The following is a 7,755-nucleotide window of genomic DNA, read 5'->3' on the forward strand; positions in this document are numbered from 1 at the left end:
ATTTAGGCCCCCTCTACCCAGAGTATCTAGTGCAGACAGGCACAATATCAACCCTAAATAAGTGATTATCCAATGGAATTAAATTTATTCTCCTTCAACTTCTCCCAAGTTCGGCTCTTTCTGTCTGGCTATTTTGCTCAGGAAGTCAATAAAATTCTCATTCTTTCCTTATGATGATGTAACACCAACAATGGTAGAGAATTTTGCATGAAGTCCCACAAGCAAAATCCTTAAATTCAGATCAAAGAGCCTCCCTCCGTACCAATTCTCTAATAAAGGGAATCACCCCAGTAAATATAAAGGAAGAAGCAGAACTAAGATGGTTATGTCAAATAAGTCTATGTATTTATTGTGTCACCCAGCACCAAAGCCTTGATTTTACCCCAGATCCCCCTCTCTCATCCCTGCATCCTGTCCTTCTTTCTCCTTCATATCCATCTCCCTCACTTGATCCACCCTGCCTTTCTTCATTCTTCTACTCCTCTAGGAAAACATTCCACAGAGTTCTCACTCATCTTCCTGTCTCAGTCTTTCTGAACTCACCCATCACCACCACCTCTAAGCCATTCTCCACAGTAACCAGCCTGGCATTCCCAGCCACAAGTTGGCCTCACTATCCTCCTGAACTGAACCTTTGCCTTGTCTCTGTTATCCCTAGGACACAGTAAAAAATTCCTTAGCATGACTTTGCTGTCTTCAGGTTACCTTTCTGGCTTTTTTTTTATTCCCACTTCTCCCCAACGCACCCGCCATGAAACCACATTCCACTCTCAAACAGACCGTGCCTTTGTACTTAACTTCTCTGTGTTTAGTCTGCTCCTTTCCCTTCTTGATTGGCACTTCTTGAGAACTCTGCAAGAACTATTGCCACACAATGACTGTCTGAACCCTTCACTGAAGACTTGACTAACCCTCATGTGACTTCTAGTAGCCTAAGGCAGCAACCCTGGGACACTGTAGCTCACATTTGAGCTCCTGACTAGAAAAGCCCCTGGCTAAACAAAGAATTTACCATTGGTTCTAGCCAAGACCTGACAATAGGTCCCTGACTCCCTCTTCAAGCATTTACATAAATCCGTTCTCTGTCATCATCTATTATCTATTTTTTCTAAAACTTAGGCATATTTCTCAGAGTCCCAAAAGCCATTTCTTCTAAATGTAATCATCAGGAAGGAGGAAGAATAGGGCCTTGGTCTCTATGAAAAAAAGAGTATCCCAAATTTGATTTTAGCAGTTAGCAGACACAGTCAGCCACTTATTGTAATTTTTCACTTTTCTGACCATGCCTGAGCCCTTACTCACTTCCCATCTCTACTCTCTCAATATGGCTCTAAAATGCCCAGTCATCTCTGCACAAATGGGAAAAAAGCTCAGCTCTTTTCCCCTGCCATCAGCAGTTACTGGGGAAAATAATCTGTTCCTGTGCTGTCTGCTTTGTTCATCTTTGACACTACGTGTTCAAAGACCCAGCCCACAAGTTACCCCTTCCAGGAAATCTCTGATGTATGTCACTCTGATGTATTCCTATGCAACTTTGAACAGCATATATTCTAGGATAGTTATATGAAACTAAAACTAAAATTTTACTCAGCTTCCATTTAGGTGAGTTGGTATACTCTCCCCTGTATACATGTACCAGGCATAGAGCCGGCCTGAATAAATATGAGCTAAATGGACAATTGGATAAATGAAGGCTTCTGTTTGGGATGGTAAGGGGTAGAAGTCCTCTCTTTCTGGAGTTCTCCCTAAAGAAAATAGAGACAGAGGTATTGTTGTAGAGCAAAGGGAAGTCAATGACAACTCTCCAGGAGGAGAGGAAGAGTGGCCAGTTTGGACTTGTTCTTTGTGGTCTCTGAGATATTTTCCACTCTATTGTTTTCTTGTTTTATTTAGTTTGTATGCAAAATCTTTTTTCCCTTGTGGACTCTGAAGAACGATTTTATATTCTTGAACTGTATTGGGGGAAGCTAGAAGGAGGTCCTCAATCCCTTCAAACACAGGATGAAATTTCCCAACTGAAAGGGCTTCATCTTGGCCATAATGAGATGAAAATGTGTGATGTCAAGCCAACCTAAACTATCCCATTGTTCTCAAGTGTGACTAAATACTGACTAATATTACTTCCTCTGGCTTTTTTTTTCCTCGCCTCAGTACAGTGGAAAAGTTCCAAGCTGTTGTTACACTTCACATTCTGGACAGAATGACTTCCTCACATCATAACTACTTAAGACAAAAAAAAATGGAAGAGAGGGGGGGAAAAAAACCAAACTCCCAACAGTGCCCTTAAGTTTAACAAAAGGTTTTTTTTTTTTTTTGATTGTGTTGTTCTGAGTTATTCTCAAGAATGATAAATAATACTGCAATCCAAGTCAGAAAGGACCTTTCCCAGGTCTATGAGTGAGGAGCCAACACTTTCCCTGTCTATGCTGATATCTGCAGCATCACCAGGACGCCCCCAACCACAGGGTCTAGGCTGGACATGAATGCACCACTTCTTCAGGAGCTCTGTTCCTTCAAAAACAAGTCCTCACACCTGTGAGCTAGCAACAGTTTCTTCTGCCTCCCTGGAGACTATTCTTCTTAGTTCTGTCCTTGGGGAAATGAGTAGTGTTTGCATAGAGTAGAGGGATTCAGAGCCTTGTACCATGTGCACTAGATCACTGGAGACATGACTTGGAATGGCTTCCTTTAGAAAGAAAAATGAGCAGAACCAAATCTCTAGGACTGACTTCCAGGATTGGAAATGGAGGGCACAGGCAAAAAAAAAAAAAAAAAAAAAAAAAAAAAAAAAACCACCACCACCACCAACAACAACAAAACCACAGCCATCAAATGCGAAGGCTCTGCTAAATCAATAGTGCCTCTGGGAGACAAGATGGGGCCCTTCTCACACCATCCATGGCAGATGATGGATAACAAAAGTTGTCTTGATTCAAGTCTTTTGGACTGAGTGGAGTCTCGATATTTTCTCCACTGTCTCTTTCTAGAACTTTGGGAGGTGTGACTGTCTTACCTGACTCCTTCTAGCTTTAATCTCTTTAAGTTTCTACCATTAGGCTTTGTTTTGAACAGTAAGCAATGTCAGCTTCTCTTTCCCCCAGTCAATCTGGTGGCATCAGGAGTCAATTGTCTCCTGTTATTTTCAGAGAAAGTCTACTATCCCTGGACAAAGGGGAACAATTTCCTTCTCTGAGAGCAATAGCTCCTTTAGTTGTTGGAAGCTAGAGTATTCATAAGGAGGCACACACAGAGATCCCCTTGGAAAATCAACCAAAGCACCTACCAACTGTGGGATTCATTTTTCTATTGCTGTGAGTCATTTCTCTAACCTCTGAGTTTCCAGCAGTTTTAAGGTCAAAGGGAAAGCCATTCTCCACAAGACCTTTCAGCTCCCTGGGAATCAGGAAGAAGAATCCATTACATGGCAGAAACGGTCTCCTTTTCTTTTCAACTGTGATTGGTGGCCCAAAAACCACAGCCATCAAATGCAGAGGCTCTGCTAAATCATCACTATTTTCAGCTACTAATTAAGGCTAATGTTCACAGCTGATGAGTCTGTGGGGGCTATAAACTACTTCTTCAAGTGATTAAGCTTCCTAGCAAACATATTTTGATGACCACAAGAACCATTCTCTAGCAAAGGTTTTTTGAGACAATGAACAAGATCTCTATGAATGGAGGCTCAGTAGCCTGGAACGCTAGCTGTGCCAGGCAACCTGTCTCCTCTAGCTAGACACCTGTTCTACCTCTTTGGTTCTGAAAAGATGCTTCAGGGGACCACATATGTGACAAAAATCAAAGATATTCTGTTAACATCAGATTCACTGAGTTTACGACAGGACAACAATGCCCAAAAGGCTTGGACCATGTTAGGCAGCATAACTAGTAGCATAGTCAGTGAGCGTGTCATATGCCACGTCTGGGGTATTGGATCTTCAATTAAAAGAACAGTGTTTAGAGAAAGGGAATGTTGTGGCAAGGGACCTAAGGCACTGTGCTAAAGTACTTTTTCATGAGTTATTTCGTGGCAAATATATAGGCATTTTCTCTATCTCTTTTTCAGAAGAGCTCTCTTAATGTGTTTTTAAAAAAAGATTACACAAAATCTATATGCTCATTGTGGAAAAAAATACAAAGTACAAACAAGTACAAAGAAAGTTTTAGTATTCCATGAACCCATCATCAAGAGCAGGATTTCTCAACCTTGACAGTATTGAATTTGGAGTTGGATAATGCTTTGTTGTTCAGGCTATACTATGTATTATCTGATGGTTAGCAGCATCCTGGCCTCTACCCACTAGATGCCATTAGTACATCTGCCCTCATTTGGAGCAATCAAACATGGGAAACTAGACAGCGCCAAATTCCCCCTAGGGGGAAAGTATTACTTTCATTGACAGCCATTGCTTTAGACATAGCCAGCAATACCATTTTTTTCTGGTGTTTTTTCTGCATGCATGTAAGTGAATATACATTTTAAATGGTTAAAATGGTGAGTGTGCTAGAGATGTAGCTCAGTGGTAGAGCACTTGGCTTAGCCTGTGTGAGAACATGGGTTTCATCCCTAGTACTGCTACTGCAGCAAAATTTAAAAAAAAAAAAAAAAAAACTTAAATTACATGTGGTATATTATTTTCTGCTTTCACTTTTCATGTAATCATATATGCTGAACATTCTCCTTTAACCATATCTTGAACATATCAATACTTGTTCTATAACATCTTCTTATTTGCTTCATTATGCCTGTTGCATAGCTATACATGGTTTATATTGTGCCCAATTTATGGACTTTGAGATTATTTCCAAGGGGAGTACCAACATTATCATTCCTCTTTTGCTTTTGAAAATGGGAGGAGGTTGGCATGTCACATGAATAAGGAAATAAAGCCTGGTACTGTTTTCTTCCAATTACTGAGACCACTTGGGGACCAAGGGAAGAAGTGGAATCTTAAAACCTGTTGACATTTTTGTGCTGTTAATGCTGTTAACAGGTAAGACCCTGAGTGGAACCTGTTCATGAGTCTTTGGTTAGGCTTGAGTGGGGACTGAGAAGTAGTGAACCACATAAATTTGTGAAAATATGAAGAAAAGTAAATAGCTTAGGGATGAGTAGCCAAAGAGCAGACTATGAATGAGAAATCCTGGGGGCTAGGAGTATATCTCAGTGGTAGAGTGCTTGCCCAGCATGCATGAGGTGCTGGGTTCAATCTCTAGAACCTCAAAGGGAAAAAAGAAGAAGAATTAGAAGAAGAAAGGAAGAAACCCTGAAAAATAAGAGCAAATTAGACAGAAAGAGAGGAGCAAGGAGGCACAAAGCAAGATGTTTGTCTACTAGGATGTCAACCCCGCCATTGCCCAAACTCTCAGGAAAAGCTGACCATATTCCCTGCCTGTGTCCCAGGTACCTGGGGGACTGAAGGGTATTTGGGCTGGGCAGTATTAAGTAGGAAGGCTTATTGCAAAAAAGGGATGGCCAGAGAAGGGCCAGAATATGGATGGAGAATTAAAAAGAATTTGCAGGCAGAGGCAACTAGGAGAATTGGGATTTGGGCCATAAGGTTTTCACTGTACATAAGCTGTGGGCCTGACTCAATCTTACTTAAATAGTATAGGTCAAAATGACCTCAGCGGTTCTGACAAGCAGATGTTGATCCATAAGTGGGGGTGGCATAGGGAAGAATAAAAGAACTTAAGATTGGGCAGAGGGGAGTGAAGGGAAGGGAGAGGATGTGGAGATGGGAAGGATGGTGGAATGAGATTGACATCATTACCCTATAAACATGTATGATTACACTATTGGTGTGACTCGGCACCATGTATAGCCAGAGGAAAGAGAAGTTTTGTTTCATTTGTGTTGAAATGGATTCTACTGTCATGTATAATTAATTAAAACATTTTTTAAAAAAAATTAGTAAACAGCAAAAAAAAAAAAATGACCTTAGCAAGAAAAAAACCACCACCAACAACAACAACAAAAACTGAGTATATCTAGCTGGCCAAGACTTAAATCCTGCCCCCACATTTTTTGACTCTTATAAACAACACTACATTGAACACTGTTGTAGCTAAATATTAGCATACATCCTTCACTTTTTCCTTAGGCTAAATATTATAAATGTAATTGCAATGTCCAAGAGAATGTGTGTTCTTAAGAATTCTGATACATGGTGTCAAAAACCCTGACAAGAAGGTTTAAATAACAATTGACTGTTTTCCCAGACAATCAGCAGGAATGACAGTTCCCCTTCCCCTAGCAGTTCACGAATGCCCATATACATTTTTACCATTTTATAGGCAAATGAAGACTGCCCGTGTTCACAGAGCTGTGGGGCTAGAGCCAGAGCCTATGGTTGTCTGACTTCAAGTCCTGCAAGCTTCCTTATCTACCATGCTGCTTCCTGCATCAGCACTGTCTTATGTTACCTTTAGAGAATGTGTCTAGCATCAGTCCTGACCTTGTCATTCCTCTGCTTAACCTCATTGCTCTGAGTTTAAAGTTCAAATGCTTTCAGTGGCTTAGAAAACCCTACTGGGCCTAGTCTTGCTTACCTCTCCATCCTTTCCCTACCCTGAATTCTAAGTTCCTTCCATCAAAATTTCCTTAACTTCTCAAATGACTTTGTTCTCTCTTGCCTCAGAGCCTTTGTCCTGGCTCTTCCCTTTTTTCTTCACCCTTTCTTCTCTGAGTAACCTCTGCTTGTCCTTCAGGTTGAACTGATACCTCAGTTCCTTTGTGCTTCTTAGATGCTGGGTTATATGCCTCTATTACTTCCATGTGCTTCTACAGTGCTTTTTACTTCCCCATGATGGCATTTACAAACTGTGTTGTCAGCCTTGTTTAATGTCTGTCTGCCTCATTAATCTTCAAGAAACTTAGGACATGATCCATATTTATAAAACTCAGTTCTTGCCGAGTACTGGTTACTCTTTTGGACTAGACAGGTACCTTTTAGGTTACCCCAATCCCAGCAACTTCTGAGGGTTTTATAAATAGCCACTTCACTCATGCATGTTCCCTGCTTGGCATCTGTAGGCATGTGACTGACTGCACAATTCGTTTAAGACAAACGGGTTTCTGTTTGCATGAGGGAGAGTCTTTCAATGGTAAGAGTTGTCTGACCTTGACTCTTCATATTGTAGCATGATCTTCTGCACATGCTTCTTAGGAACACCTGGTCCTGCCAACATGCCTGGGAGGTGCCAGAGGGCAGGAATTAGCCATATTCCCAACCAGGGCACCACGTGCCAGGTGGTCTCTGAGTGTGCGTGGAGCCAAATTGAACTAAACGACTGTCTTGGCAACAGCTAACTTTCCAAGACTCAACAACTTGCTTCTAGCCCAGCCAAAGGCTTGCCGCTCTGAGGCAAATGTCACTGTGGTGGAGCTGTCTTAATGAGAAGGCATGCTTGCTTCTCTTCTGGGGGAGTTTCCTAGAGCGATGCTCTTAGAAACTCCTTGGCAGGAATCCTGAGCCAGGCTTGGCATTGACAGCGTCCTCCTGCTGGCATTAACAAGCCTCTTATTTAAATGTAAATGAGCTCTCAGTGCCAGTTTGTGAGTGAAACACATCGCTTGTGTTAAACCAGAGCTGGGAATGCTACAACATACCAAATGTCGGCTTGGTTTCCACTTCCCCACCACATCCGTAGTTCTCAGTGTAGCTCTCTTTGCCTGCCTTCTCTATCTGCAGCATTGGGAGTCCTCAGACAGCAGGGAGAATTGGTGGAGTCCAGGGATCTGCTCATAATTGCTTT

Source organism: Ictidomys tridecemlineatus, chromosome 3, assembly GCF_052094955.1.
Source record: "Ictidomys tridecemlineatus isolate mIctTri1 chromosome 3, mIctTri1.hap1, whole genome shotgun sequence".
Lineage (NCBI taxonomy): Eukaryota > Metazoa > Chordata > Mammalia > Rodentia > Sciuridae > Ictidomys > Ictidomys tridecemlineatus.